The 15,395-nt window shown below is 48.9% G+C and overlaps 1 protein-coding gene across 3 annotated transcripts in view; it reads right to left on the bottom strand.

Moving 5' to 3' along the window:
* ABCD4 (ATP binding cassette subfamily D member 4) overlaps positions 1 to 15,395 on the bottom strand; it is a 272,156-nt gene that overhangs the window by 109,815 nt on the left and 146,946 nt on the right. The gene's annotated exons all lie outside the window — the stretch shown is intronic.

Genomic DNA, 15,395 nt, shown 5'->3' with positions numbered 1-15,395 from the left:
TGGTCTGACCCAGTATGGCATTTTCTTATGTTCTTAACTACAGGACAGATCCTGGCGGGAAGGCTTATAGTATCCTACTCCATGGCCACACCTGAATGGGAGCACCAAACATTTGCACTCTTGGACTGCAGACTGAGGAATTGTGGTACCTTCATGAGATTGGATGCCCCCAGTGCGCTAACATTGAGTGGAAAATCTTCTGTTCCACCTAGATGAATGATGACCCTGCACTGTCTGTCAGTACTGTGACCGGACAAGCTTCCAGCAAAATCATGCCAGAGTACCCAAGCTCCCAATTCCTGATAGGGAGCCCTGTAATTCAGTAGGTTCGCATCTAATATGAGAACCTTGCAGTTTGGTGTATCCAAGGTAATCCCTTTCTGAGATAATCTACCTGTAGTCACCATTGCAACTGGACCCTCACTGTCAGAAGCAAGTGAAACTACACTATGCACTCCTGCGACTGCAGATGCCAGCAGGAGAGCAACATGCATTGAAGAGGCCGCAAGAGCACCTACTGACCAGGGACAATGCCCAAAGTGGTCGCCATCGACCCCAGGAACTGAACAACGAATTCTCGACTGCAATTAACATTCGGTTATATTGTTCCATCTGTTCCTTGGTTCCATGTAAAGCCCCTTTCTCTATTGGGCAGTTCATCGTTTTATGTAAACCGGAGTGATTTGTAGTTCTTACAAGAACTTCGGTATATAAAAATTAAAAATAAATAAATAAATAAATAAATAAATGCTCCACACTGGTCACATGCCGAAATACTCCAGCACTGAGACTAAATTTTCTAGATACGTGCCTCCTTCGCACAGACACATCAGTACTACCACCATGACTTTGTAGAAGGTTCTTGTGAGCAACCACCAGCCCAAAAGACAATGCCTGAAAACAATGATGTCGTCTCAGAACTTCCAAGCTCAGGAAACGCTGATGTTCCTGGCAAATGCGTAGACATGCCGCAATCAGAAACAAAGACGTGAGAAATTTCTCTAACGTATAGTTTTCCTCCAAAAACACAAATGATGCTAAACTTCCTCAAGAATGATAGAAAAAGGGGGGATAGAAGCCTGCAATTTTCTTTTTTTTGCGATCTGGGAACAAGCAAGATGGCCTTCAATTCCAACAGACTCATTAAGGTAGTCTCTATCGGCACTCTGTTCAGTTGCACAAAGAGATTAAAGAAGTATCTGGAGGAACTAATTTGGACCCACCTCTGAGCAAGTAAGTGAGTCCTTGCAAAGACTTACGAGCTCCAGTTCCAGAGTATGCCTCAGAAATGAAAACCCTAAAAGGGTAACCTTGTGAGATTGGACCTGGAGACCATAGTCACAGCTGGCATGTAGCCGCAATCACTCAAGCCACCTGTCTAGCGGTCATCTACACCATGTCAAAGCCCGCACCGGCTAAGAATGTGGTCTCCCCCCCCCCCTTCCCCTGCTGGGTTCCATATCGAACTACCATCAGACCCCATTCCTTGTTTGTCTCTAGAGACATGCAACTAGTCCACACTACCAAGGAGCAACAGAATGCAATCTGCAAATACATCACCATGGCTGCAAGACCTAAAGATAGTCTCAAACCTGTCCTGAGCATCCTGTAGAGCACCCTCGTTTTCGACCAAGGGGCAGAATCCTGCCAAAGCGTGCCTTCCAATGAAATTAGGTTCAGAGGTGCTCCATTCAAGGACAATCATATCCCCAGAAGGGGAAAGAAAACATGATGCCCTGCGCAAAATGACCAGTAAGGGGTCTTCCTGCTGCACACAGTGTCACTCCCAGCCACAGCAAACATCTCCAGAGCCTGAAACAACAGACCTGGCAATTCAACTCTGTGAAAACCTCAGATCAGTGTGTAATGTGGTTCTATATCAAGAGGAATCTCCTTTTTGTCCAGAAGGGAGAAATCCAAAATCCTGTCTGATGCATCTGACGTATTATCAAGCACATCCTCCTGAACGTTACCAGGACTGCTTCACCATGGCGCTTGCACACAGTGGCTGAAAATTAGGAGCCTCAAGTCTCCGCTGGGTGACCCTGTAGAAAAACCTGAAGAACTTGAGATTCCACCCAGGCAAGGGAGGATGGGTCCATCCTGGAGCCCATATGCCCAAGATTAACACTGCCGGACTGACCCACATCTCTCGTAGATGTCACAGTCATGGGAAATCAAGGAGGAGATATATTCATTGAATTGCCTTCCACCCCACTCACCTCAGTCCGAGGAGATGAACAGTGTCAACAAAAAAACCATAATAGATAAATTATCTTGTCCAATCAACGTGGTCACAGATACAGAGAAGGCCCTTATATGGCGAGCCGCATGAACACAATTACACCATATGCATACAGTGCAAACTGTCTTTATATGACTTCATAAGAGCAGGTTACCTTGAAGAATCCTGTGAAAACTGCTTGTCCATAAAGGACCCCCAGTGGGACTTGAATCGGCATAGGCTGCAAGTTGAGGATTGGAATCTTAACCTCTAGGCCAAACTAGACACTGAAATCTCTATGTCCCAGGCACCGTAACCGTTCTGGGAGAACATATGCCATTTCATGCCCACAAAGGGCCACAGTTCCATACCGTAAGCACACAAATAGCAAGTGCTCATACCAAATAGCATTCAAATAGTATGCCCTCAGGGAGTATATAAGCCTAGACAGAAAATGCTCTGACAGGATTCGCCCAGAGAAGATGCACCCAAACAAAACAAGAATGCACCCAGAGAGCATGCGCCCAGCATGCACTTGTAGACGCAGAGACAGAAGGCGTTCAATTTGCACAGACAGTGTGCGCACAGAACACACTCAAACAGTATGCACTTAGCATGCACCGAAAGTGGCACTCAGTGTGCACTCACACCATACACCCTGCTCTATATAAGCCACGATTTAACGAGCACAAGCACACGCGCACCTACGCGTTCACGAGTGCACTACCATGAGGCGCACACACACGCCAGCGTATGGGAAAACCAAGCTGCCGCAACCCTCTATGCGGCTGAAGAAAATTGAGCCCTACAAGGGGGACTCTGGGAAAAGCTGCTCAACCTGCCAAGTTCACACTGCCCATTCTACATTAGACTCCAAGGAAAGTGAGAGGGAAGGGGGAAGGGACGCTGCACACTTAGATTAGAGGGAAGGAGAACCGATAAGGAAGGAAGGGAAAAATCCTCACTAAACTCTTCCCTTTTGTTTTGTTTTTTTCGGACTTGAGTTCAGCCCTCCTTGCTGAGAACACGAATAGGTCGCAGCTACTAGGGGAGAGGACACCAGCCATCACTGCCGAGCACTCCCTCCGATTCCAACCGCATTGGTTTTTTTTCCCCCAAGTCCAAGCATGAGGTAGGCTCTAGGACTGAAATCATTTAACTGACGGAGGGACCTACTGGTGTCAGGAGCTCAAGCGGTGTTTAAAAATACTTCCATCTTCTCCTTTTCTTTCATTAATTTTTTACCACAGGCAATCCCCAGAAGAAAAATGCATGTCCACCATCTGCTGGAGACTGAGAATACTGATGGGCTGATGTTGGGGCAGGGCTATATGTCCATAACATCAGATTTTATTCCATCTCTATCTGCTGGTAGAGGAGCACAACCCACTTGTGTGGATTGATCTGCCTGAGTGCAGAGGAAAGCAGAGCCACTTACCTGTAATAGGTGTTCTCAGAGGATAGCAGGATGTTAGCCTTCACATGGGTGACATCAAAAGATTGAGTCCCAATGTGGAAAACGTATGTCAAAGTTTGTAGAACTCTGACTAAGCACACTGAGCATGCCCAGCATGCCCTATACCACACGTCCATGCGGGGTCCCTCTCCAGTCTTATAATATAGAATTATAATTAAATAAAAATAGGAGAAACCCAACTCTGCAGAGTAGTGGGTGGGTTTTGTGAGGACTAATATCCTGCTGTCCTTCGAAAACACCTGTTACAGGTAAACAACTCTGCTTTCTCCGGGGACAAACAAGATGGTAGTCCTCACACATGGGGGAATACGTAGCTACAGGCTGACCCCATCAATAAAAAGGGAACCAACAACACCCAACCAAGTGCCAACAGGCACAACACCACCGGAGCTGTTGGTAACAGAGGGGGAGGCAGCCTGAACCCAAACAACGGGCCTTAGGTTCTGAAGGACAGACTGTCCTTCAGAACCTAAGGCCAGTCGCGACGGCCATCCCTGTCCAGACAGTAATGAGATGTGAATGTGTGGAGAGAACTCCACTTTGCAACCTTGCAGATCTCCTCCATGGGAACTGCTTGCAAGTGGGCCACTATCACTGCCATGGCTCTGACTGAATGAGCCTCGACATAACCCCAAAGATGCAGTCCCGCCTGGGCATAACAGAAAGAGATGCAATCTGCTAGCCAATTGGATATTGGTGAGATTACTTACCTGATAATCTCGTTTTCCTTAGTGTAGGCAGATGGACTCATTACAAATGGGTATAGTGTGCTCGTGCTAGCAGTTGGAGATGGATCTGACGTCAGCAAGTGGTACATATACCCCTGCAGGAAGTGCAGGCGCTCAGTAATCTTCCTTGCAAAAGCTGTATGGATATATGTGTGACTGACCGATTAACTGAACAGGATTAACCTGACCGATTGATGGTAGCTGGAGACCGCCAGAGTTCTCAACCAGAAGGCGTCGACACCCGGCAGGGTGGATGCCCTATGTAAGGAAACATGGCTTACCTTGAAAACGGTGAATCCCCATATATATCGGCAGCCGGGCAGGATGCTGAGTCCATCTGCCTACACTAAGGAAAACGAGATTATCAGGTAAGTAATCTCACCATTTCCTAGCGTGTAGCAGATGGACTCATTACAAATGGGATGTACAAAAGCTACTCCCGGACTGGGTGGGAGGCTGCCCGAGGTACATTTAGGATTGCCCTTGCAAATGCCGAGTCCTCCCTGGCCTGGATGTCCAGACGATAGAATCTGGAGAAGGTATGGATGGAGGACCACGTTGACGCTTTACATATCTCTGCAGGCGACAGCATCCTAGTTTCTGCCCAGGAGGCCGCTTGTGCTCTGGTAGAGTGAGCCTTGACTCGTAGAGGTGGTGGTTTTCCCGCTTCTACGTAGGCCGCTTTGATAACTTCTTTGATCCAGCGAGCAATAGTCGCTCGTGAGGCCGCTTCTCCTTGCCGCTTCTCACTGTGAAGGACGAACAGGTGGTCCTTCTTTCTTACTGTTTCCGACATCTCCAGGTATCTGGATAGCAGCCTACCGACGTCGAGATGACGCAGTATTCGCCCTGCTTCCGATTTCTTCAACCCTTCCGTGGTTGGCAAGGATATGGTTTGGTTGAGGTGGAAGTGTGAGACTACTTTGGGTAAGAATGAAGGAACCGTGCGAAGATGGATAGCCCCTGGGGTGATCCTGAGAAATGGATCGTGGCAGGACAGTGCTTGTAGCTCTGAGATGCGGCGTGCTGAGCATACAGCCAGCAAGAACACCATCTTCAAGGTTAACAACCGGAAGGACAGTCCTCGGAGGAGCCCGAAGGTGGGTCCCGCTAGGAAGTCCAAAACGAGGTTGAGGTTCCACAGGGGCACTGGCCATTTCAGTGGCGGGTGAATGTGTTTGACTCCTTTCAGGAAACTTGAAACATCTGGGTGTGTGGCAACGCTGTTGCCGTCACGCCTGGGGCCGTAGCAGGATAGTGCTGTCACCTGAACCTTGATTGAATTGAGGGACAGACCCTTCTGAAGCCCATCTTGCAGGAAATCCAAAATGATGGGGATTTTAGCGGTATGCGGGTTGGTGCTGCGAGTTTCGCACCAGGCTTCAAATACTCTCCAGACCCGTACGTAAGTTAGTGATGTAGAGAACTTGCGTGCTCGGAGGAGTGTATCTATTACCGCCCCCGAGTATCCCCTTTTCCTCAGTCGAGCCCTCTCAATGGCCAGACCGTAAGAGAGAATGGAGCTGGATTCTCGTGAAGGATGGGACCTTGTCTCAGCAGGTCCCTGTGAGGGGGCAGGGGTAGGGGATCCCCTGCCAGCAGTCTTCTCATGTCTGCGTACCAGGGTCTTCTTGGCCAGTCCGGGGCCACCAGAAGAACTAGGCCTCTGTGTTGCTGAATCCTGTGTATAATGGCGCCCAGCAGGGGCCATGGGGGGAAGGCATATAGCAGGATCCCCTGAGGCCATGGTTGCACCAGGGCGTCGATCCCGTGGGACAGAGGATCCCGTCTGCGACTGAAGTATCTGGGTACTTGAGCGTTGGACCTGTCCGCTAGTAGGTCCATGCCCGGAGTCCCCCACTGGTCCACAATCATCTGGAAGGCCGTGGGTGATAGTTGCCATTCCCCCGGGTTTAGGCTTTCCCTGCTTAGGAAGTCTGCCGTGGTGTTGTCCTTCCCGGCGATGTGGACGGCAGAGATGTCCTGGAGGTTTGCTTCCGCCCAAACCATCAGGAGGGCTATTTCCAGGGATACCTGTCGGCTTCTGGTTCCGCCCTGTCGGTTGATTGTATGCCACCGTAGTGGCATTGTCCGACATCACTCTGACTGCCTTGTTTCGAAGTCTGTGCGCAAATCTCAGGCAGGCTAACCTGACTGCCCGCGCCTCCAGTCGGTTGATGTTCCACCCCTACTCTTCCTTGCTCCACCGCCCTTGGGCGGTTAGCTCTTCGCAGTGTGCTCCCCAGCCGCTCAGGCTGGCATCTGTAGTGAGCAGGGTCCAGGTTGGGGAGGACATCTTTGACCCCGGCTCATGTGCCGGGCTGCAGCCACCACCGTAACTGATTCCGTACTCTGACCGGTAGGGGGAGGTGCACGGGTTGTAGCTCTGTAATCATGGTCTCCATCGAGATAAGAGGGCAATGTTGTAACTGTCTCATATGGGCCCGTGCCCATGGTACTACTTCCAGAGTGGATGCCATTAGGCCGAGGACCTGCTGAGCTCCTTCCTCCTGCCGAGGAAGGAGCTCAGCAGAGCCTGCAAACGATTCCGGAGCTTTGATCTCCTCTTGGAGGTCAGGCTGACTTTGTCTCCCCTGGGTGTCGAATCGGACTCCTAGGTATTCCAGCGACTGCGAAGGCTGTAGGGAACTTTTTTTTTTGTTCATGTTGACTACCCATCCTAGGCTTTCCAGAAGGGATATAACTCTGCTGGTTGCCCGGTGGCTCTCCTCCGGTGACCTTGCCCTGATCAGCCAATCGTCTAGGTAGGGATGCACGAGAATTCCTTCCTTCCTGAGGGACGCCACCACCACTACTATTACCTTGGTAAAGGTTCGTGGTGCGGTGGCTAACCCGAAGGGTAACGCCCGGAACTGAAAGTGTTGTTCCAGGACTTTGAAGCGTAAGTAGCGCTGGTGATCCCGATGGATTGGGATATGCAGGTAGGCCTCGGACAGATCCAGGGATGTGAGATACTCCCCTGGCTGTATTGCGCTGCGGACTGACCGCAGAGTTTCCATGTGAAATCTTGGGACCCTTAAGTGCCGGTTGTACTGACTTGAGGTCCAGGACAGGTCTGAAGGTGCCCCCCTTCTTGGGTACTATGAAATAAATGGAATAATGCCCAGAATTTATCTCCCATGCAGGCAGGAGCCATGCATGGGAGATAAATTCTACCTTGCAGGCAGGAGCCTCCGCAAGGTAGCTTCCAGTGCCGCCCTCTTGAGGGGTGGACAAGGAGATTCCACAAACTTGTCCGGAGGGGGATGAAGGAAGTCCAGGTAATACCCCTCTCGGATGATGGCGAGGACCCACTGGTCCGAAGTAATCTCGACCCATCTGCGATAGAATAGGGTTAGCCTGCCCCCTATGGCTTCGTCCCCAAGATGGGTCGGCTGATTCTCATTGCGGGGTGCGGCTGGGACCCGAACCCGAGCCGGTTCCCCTCTTGTTGTGCCTGGTCCGAAAGGACTGGTTCCTGGTCTGAGAACGAGGTGCTTGGTAGCGAGCCCTGTAGGGATTGAAGCGTTGAGAGCCTCTACCTCTGGATGGCCTAGGAAGAGGGCACTGGTTCCTCCTTGACCTGTCTTCTGGTAGACGGGGTAATGGAGAGGCGCCCCACTTGTTAGCCAGGTTCTCGAGGTCGCTGCCGAACAGGAGGGATCCTTTGAAGGGCATTCTCGTAAGACGTGCCTTGGAGGAGTCGGCCGACCAATTTCGTAGCCAGAGCTGTCTCCTGGCTGCCACTGAGGATGACACTCCCTTGGCTGCCGTACGAACTAAGTCTGAAGCAGCGTCAGTGAGGAACGAGAGAGCTGATTCCATTTCTTCTCCCGGGGTGTTGTTCCTGGCTTCTGACAAACAGGAACGCGTCACCACGGTGCAGCAGGTCGCGATTCGTAGGGACATGGCTGCCACCTCAAAGGCTTGTCTCAGGATGGCGTCCAGGCGCCAGTCATGTGCTTCCTTGAGGGCCGCCCCTCCCTCCACTGGAATGGTGGTGCGCTTCACAATTGCGCAGACTATGGCGTCTACCTTGGGGCACGCCAGCAGCTCCTTAGTTGCCGGGTCCAGGGGGTACATGCTGGCCAGGGCCCGACCCCCTTTGAATGAGGCCTCCGGCGCATTCCACTCCAGATCGATTAACTGCTATGCTGCTTGGAGGAGGGGAAAATGGTGAGCCGTTTGACGAAGGCCCTATAGCAGGGGGCTCACTCTAGGTTCCCCTGGGGTGCCTTGGCCCGGGATAGCCAATTCCGACAGGCATTGAGAGACCAGGTCTGGGAGATCCTCCTTAAGGAAGAAGCGTCTCATGGTTCGATATGGCTCTATCCCCGAGGGAGGTTCACCCTGCTCGGGAAGCTCGCCTTCTTCCTCAGAGCAATCTGAATCCCCATAAGTAGGGCTTCCGGGTGGCGAGTGGCCGTGCCTAGGCCGAGAAGGTCCAGGGGCAGGGTTATCCGGTACGTATGGGTCCGTATCGGAAGCAGACTGCATTTGGACAAAGGCATGAATCCCCTTGAATAATTCCACCCAGGAGAGTGAAGCAGAGTCTAGCCTCAGGGGCACCAGGTCTCTAGGGTTCCCCGGCTGCTCACTTCGGCCTGCTAGGTCCGGGGTGTTCCCTAAGGAACTGACAAGTAAACTGGGCTGAGATCGGCCCTGACCTGGAACTCCCAGGGCCTCCTCACATTGGGCACATAGGGAGTCTGCTTCCTCGCTCTGTGTGGCTCTGAAGGTGGCATGCTGAGCAGAAGAGCCTAGAGCTCTTAAACCAGATTCCGGAGGTGCCAGCTCTGCGGACGCCTGGGCTCTCATACGCTCAATTGCGTCTAGTATCTCTATGCGATTTGCCTTGTAAAATGCACGAGAGCTGTGCGCCTAGCAACGTGCGCTTATGAATGTGCGCCTATCAATATGCGCCTATGAAGGTGCGCTTATATGAATATGCGCCTATGAACGTGCGCTTATCAGCGTGCGCCTAGCAACGCTATCGATGTGCGCCCAACAATGTGCGCCTAAGCACGTGCGCCTATGAATGCTATCAACGTGCGCCTAACAATTGAATGCACGCCCCAACAGGGCAGAGGACGATGGCGAGCAGGCAGGCAAAATGGCGGGCTGCCACATAGGCAGACCCCGCTAATCCTCGCTCTCTGGAGACCAAAGTAAAGATGTACGCCTTACCTGATCTTCGGCGCTTCCCCGCTGCGACCCGGGCGGTCTCCGGCTGCGGGGGGGGAGAGGGTGATTACCATCACCGCCGCACTCGAGGAAGTGCACCCGCTGCCTCCAGGCCGCGCCCGAACTCGTCTCGCTCGGGGGCCAAGTCCTCACCGCGAACGGATCGGGACCGAGGCTGCCTCATGCCGCGCCCGAGCCCTTCTCACTCGGGGGCTAGGTCCCTGCTGCGATTCGGCCACCGGACCAAGGCTCTTACCTCCGAGGGACCACGGAAATCACCTCGGGAAACTCAAATGGGGGAGGGACCGTAGGGTATCACCGCAGGAGTGCGGGGCTCGTCTTCAGGTAGGATTCTTCAAGAATTTAGACGTAGGTTTTGGAAGAACGCTCAGCGAGCGTTAGGTAGCTCCAAACTGCTTTGGAGACGGAAATTACTGAGCGCCTGCACTTCCTGCAGGGGTATATGTACCACGTGCTGACGTCAGATCCGTCTCCAACTGCTAGCATGAGCACACTATACCCATTTGTGATGAGTCCATCTGCTACATGCTAGGAAATGTCTGTTTGGCAACACCCAACCTATTCTTGTGAAAAGAAATAAAAAGTTGGGTGGACTGTCTATGAGCTTCAGTCCACTTCAGGTAGAAGGCAAAGGCTTGCTTGCAGTCCAAGCTGTGCAGTGCTCGTTTGCCTTGTTGCAAATGAAGCCTAGGAAGAGTATTGGCAGGACAATTCCACTGGTTAAGATAGAAGTCCATCACCATCTTAGGCAGGAACTTAGGGAGCGTATGCAAGATCACCCTGTCATGATAAAACTTAGTATAAGGTGGATAAGTCACTAGGCCTGAAGCTTGCTGACCCTGCACATTGAAGTGACCACCACCAAAAATATGACCTTCCAGGTCAGGTACCTCAGATCACAGGTGTGCAGCAGCTCAAAAGGAGCTTTCATCAGCTGAGCTACCACCACGTTGAGGTCCCAAGACACAGCAGGAGGCTTTAGGGGAGGCTTCAACTGACGCATGCCCCACATGAAATGTACAACTATTGGCTGTCCCAAGATGGGTGTACCATCTACACCTGGGTGGTATGTGCCAACTGCATGGAGATGAACTCTAACGGAGTTGGACTTTAAATCAGCTTCTGGTAGGTATAAAAGGTAATCAAGCAGTTTTTGTGTGGGGCAGGTGAACGGATCTAGGACCTTCTGCTCACACCACATGGAAAACTTCCTCCACTTCAGTCCATAGGACTTTCTAGTAAAAGCCTTTCTAGAAGCAACCAGGACACAAGACATCTTCTGAAAGATCAAGTGGCCGCAGGATTAAACTCTCAACATCCAGACTGTGAGCAACAGGACCTAGAGGTTCGGATGCTGCAGCCTGCCTTGGTCTTGTGTGATGAGATCTGGGGAAGTCCCTATATAGAATTATTTATTTATTTATTTATTTAAGGCTTTTATATACAGACTTTCTTGATACAAATCAAATCAACTCGGTTTACATCGAACAAGTGGTTAACCGTAACAATTAACAAGAGACATAGATTGAAGAAGCAAAAAAGTTACATTATAACAGGGGCGCAAAAACTGGGGGTCGGAAATAAAGAGGGGAGAGCAGAGATGAGATGATTAACTTTATACAGAGGATATTTCATATTTATTTATTTATAACTGTCATTCTGGAGGATACAATCATAGCGGTTTACAATAAAAGTACAATGATACAATACAATTAAATACAATAAAAATATATACCATAACATTCTTAAATACAATAAAGTTATAAAATCTTCTCTCTCATTGACTCTGCTTTTCATTCTCTCTCTTGCTCTGAGTATGCCATATTAAAGCACCATGTTTTTAAATCCTTTCTGAAGAGCTTATTGTCTTTCATCATACGTAGTTCTTCCGGTAAGCTATTCCAAACTTTTGGACTGGCAACTGATAGTGCCCTTTCCCATACTTTGCTTAGGTGTGCCGAATGTATAGATGGAATCTGAAGTAGACCCTTATTGGCAGATCTTAAGTTTCTCGCTGGCATGTAAAGATGCAATGATGCATTTAACCATTCCGTATTGTTATTAATCATATTCTGAATTATAGGTAAGACTTTAAATTGAACTCTATATTTTACTGGTAGCCAGTGTTGTGATTTTCATAGCTAATAGGTTTTAGTTACTTTTTCTTTTAACTCCGTTTTATTTTATAATAGCTTGTAATTTTGATTGTATATTTGTTTTATACTTATTATTGTTTGTATTTTATTGTATAATTATTTGAATTGTAAACCACTGTGAAGGCTATGCTGAGACAACGGTATATAACTAACAATAAACCTTAAATGGGTACTATAAGATGAATATCCTAAAACGGCTAAAACCACTTCTCCCTCATGATGATTTCAGAATAGTTATACAATCGCTTATCTTTACTGAATTTGATTACTATTCAGTATTCTCCACGACCAGGTTCCCCCAGAGGTGGAATATCTGATTCCCTAGCCTCTGGTCCAGGGACCACTCATAGGGTCTGAAGGCTCGACTCACCCTGTCCGCCTCCACATTCTCTGCCCAGCTAAGTGCATGGTCCTGAGCACCATCCTATGAGACAGGGCCCACAACCAGATTTGGACCGTTTCTTGACACAGGAAATATGATCCTGTGCCTCCCTGCTTGGTGGCATACTACATGGCTACTTGGCCGACTGTGTGAATCTGGACAACTTTGTTGGACAGTCGGTCTCTGAAAGCCCACAGCACGTTTCCTGATCACCTGAAGCTCCAGGAAGTTGATTTGACAAGAGCGTTCCTGGGCGGACCAGAGCGGAGGGAGTTTCTGACTCTTCGGAGAATCCGGAAGAACTGGGTTCCCCAAGGGGGACGGCACAACAACGCTTCAGATCATTGTGGAGAAGGCCTTATGGAGGGAGGAACAGTGAATGAGAATATATCTGTAGTATGTTCCACCCCCACTCTTGCACCTTCTTTAGAGGAAATAAGAAATATACTGATTTCTAAGCAAAAATCAATAAATACATTGACTGTTACTGTTCAAGAGGCAATTACAACGACACAAATCGCAGAGGAGAAGATAAGTATGGAAACGCAACTAAATGTAATGGAAGGGAAAATAAAAGATATTGAGAAGGTTCAAGTAAATCTAATTAAATCTGAAAAAATGTATGAGAATAAAATGGAGATATTTGAAAACCAATTGAAGAGAGCAATTAAGAATATTACATTTTCCCAAAACAAAAATGCTGTCACCAAAGGACTTATTTAAAAGTTATCTTTTAAATATTTTGAAATATCCAGAAGAAGCTATGCCAACTATATCAAGAATCTATTATTTGCCTCAGCGATTAGCACCAGGAGAAATTACCTCTCAGCAGGCAAATCAGGTGGATACAAATTTAAACTTGACTGACTTTTGGAGAAATCTTTCGACACAGATATAAATTTAAGATCAACTTTGCTTGTTCAGTTTTCATTCATTACAGAAAGAGAGATAATGTACTGAGATCTTACTTTAGATTCCAAAAGTTAAAATTATATGGATACCCAATTCAAAATATTCCAGACATTGCAATAACAGTTAAGAGAAAAAAGTTTATAGCAATGAGGGGGGAGGCAGTTGATAGAGGTGCAAAATTTATATTGCGTTTTCCCTGTAGATGTTGTTATTCTACAGGGATTCAAATATATATTTAACGATCCTGATCAATTGCGTTCTGATTTGGATCTACATTCGCAGTCCTAAGAACCTCCATAAGGAAGTTGGAAAGATAAAATAAAGGCGGAATCTAAAGAGCACGGCATATCATTTGATAGTATATTATTCCTTGAATTGTAACTGCTCTATTTCTTTCTTGGTCTCCTCCAAATGCTTTGTAAATATTCAATGTGGATATGACCAGAACATGTTATTTCTTTTACTTTTTTATATATATATATATATAAATGTCTTATTTTTGGCCAGTCCTAGGTTCTGGGATTAAACATATGGGTAATGTAATTTCCTTGTAATAATGTTTAAAACTCCACCATAAAATGTTAAATTTAAAAATAAAATTAAAAAAAAAAAAACCTCTGCCTTGCTTGTTGTCCGGGGAAATGATGTCCCGAGCGCTTGGTCCTCAGTAGGATGGACAGTTCTGTTCTCTGGCAAGGTTTCAAAAATCCAGAAGCCTGCCCAACTGGCAGAGCTGGGTGATCTGGATATCAGTTGTTGACGGTTTTTTGAAGTGGACTGGTTGGTCTCATGCAGGAGCTGGATAATACTCGTGCCGAGCGGTAAAAGGTCCTTCTAGCATCCCGTCTTCGCTGGTATTCTAGCCGAAGAGGAGGATTTGCAAGAAACGTAGAGAGTTGTCGCAGGTCTTGCGGAGGTCTTGCAATTGAGGCACTGTCTGCTGGACCATGTGCACGAAGAGATGATCTGTGGTGCATGGCAGATCAACTAGTTTATCTTGGACTTTTCGGGCCGTAAATCAGGGGCCGTAAGCCAGTTTTCACCATCTGGCACGGAGTCCAGTTGCTGGCAAGGGAGGACGTTTCGAAGCAATCACATGTTGTTCAAACTTCATGTTGATGGCAGTGAGATTCCCTTGGTGTTGTGTCAAACATAGCTGATAAACAGCAATATGTGAAACCAACATGGATTCCCGGAAGATTTTACGACCTAGACCCTCCCGAAAACTTCTGGTCCTCTGTAGTGACCAGGTCGAAAAGGATGGTTTCAGACATTTCCTTTACAAAAGTGGCAATGGAAATATCATTTGGAGAATTTGTCTCCACTCTTCTGGTGGAGAAGGCTCCGAGAGGAGGTTGGTTTAGGTCTCGATGGGATCAGTGCCGAAGCGGGGTTAGAATCCCCATCGCCCTTTGAGGATCCCGGGATAGGTATAGGGGCCCATGGAGGCTCAGAAGGATGAGCTGGCGTCGATGACTTAGGCTGTCGTTGATAGGGTACCGATGAGGGCAGTGAGGTGGTGCCGCAATGGTGCGAATATCGATGGCTCCGGTGTTGGTGCCAGTATGGGGGCCGGCATCGATTGAGATTGTAAACTCCAGAAGGCACCAAGGACAGCCTGGCAGAAGTGGACATCCAGCTCCTCCCTGGAAGTTGGTATAGGTAACGCAACTACAGGGGGAGGCAGACTAGGCGTTACTGGCACTTCCACATGGATCTGTAGTAGCTCAGTACCCGGCACCGGTGTCGGTGGGAACGTCTCGGTGCCTCAGGTGCAGAGGAGCATGGAGACTCTTGTACCTGGGCCTGCTTCGCAACTGGCTCGATGGACATAGATGCCGATGCGGTATCGATGCCGGCACTGAACGAGGAACCCTGTCGGTGCTAGCTACAATATTTCCCTCGGTGCTCGGCCCGGTCATTCTCCATTACCGAGGAAGCTGACACTGATGTCCAGGATGGCGGTGTCGGACGGTCACCGTGCCTCTACTGCTCCTGGCGTTTTTTGCCCAAGGATTACATGGCGGCTCTGGTTGAGATCCCGAAGTATGGAACATTTTCGTTAGTCGAGGGCACTGAGGCATCGATGGTGACATCAACGAAATAGATGGCGGTGTCGACGGAGACATCGACGACAATGGTGGCCCTGATGGATCGTGTACATTTTCATCGACGCTCGGTGAGTACTATCCTGTCGACTATGGTGGCATCGACAGTGGCCGCGATGGGATTGATGGCAGTCTCCATGGAATCAATGGGAACCGTGGATGCCCCGATCTCTCTAGCCCCGGTGGAAGATCGCAGTACAGTC

Source organism: Rhinatrema bivittatum, chromosome 4 (assembly GCF_901001135.1).
Source record: "Rhinatrema bivittatum chromosome 4, aRhiBiv1.1, whole genome shotgun sequence".
Classification (NCBI taxonomy): domain Eukaryota; kingdom Metazoa; phylum Chordata; class Amphibia; order Gymnophiona; family Rhinatrematidae; genus Rhinatrema; species Rhinatrema bivittatum.
This window is presented reverse-complemented; position numbering and strand designations above follow the sequence as displayed.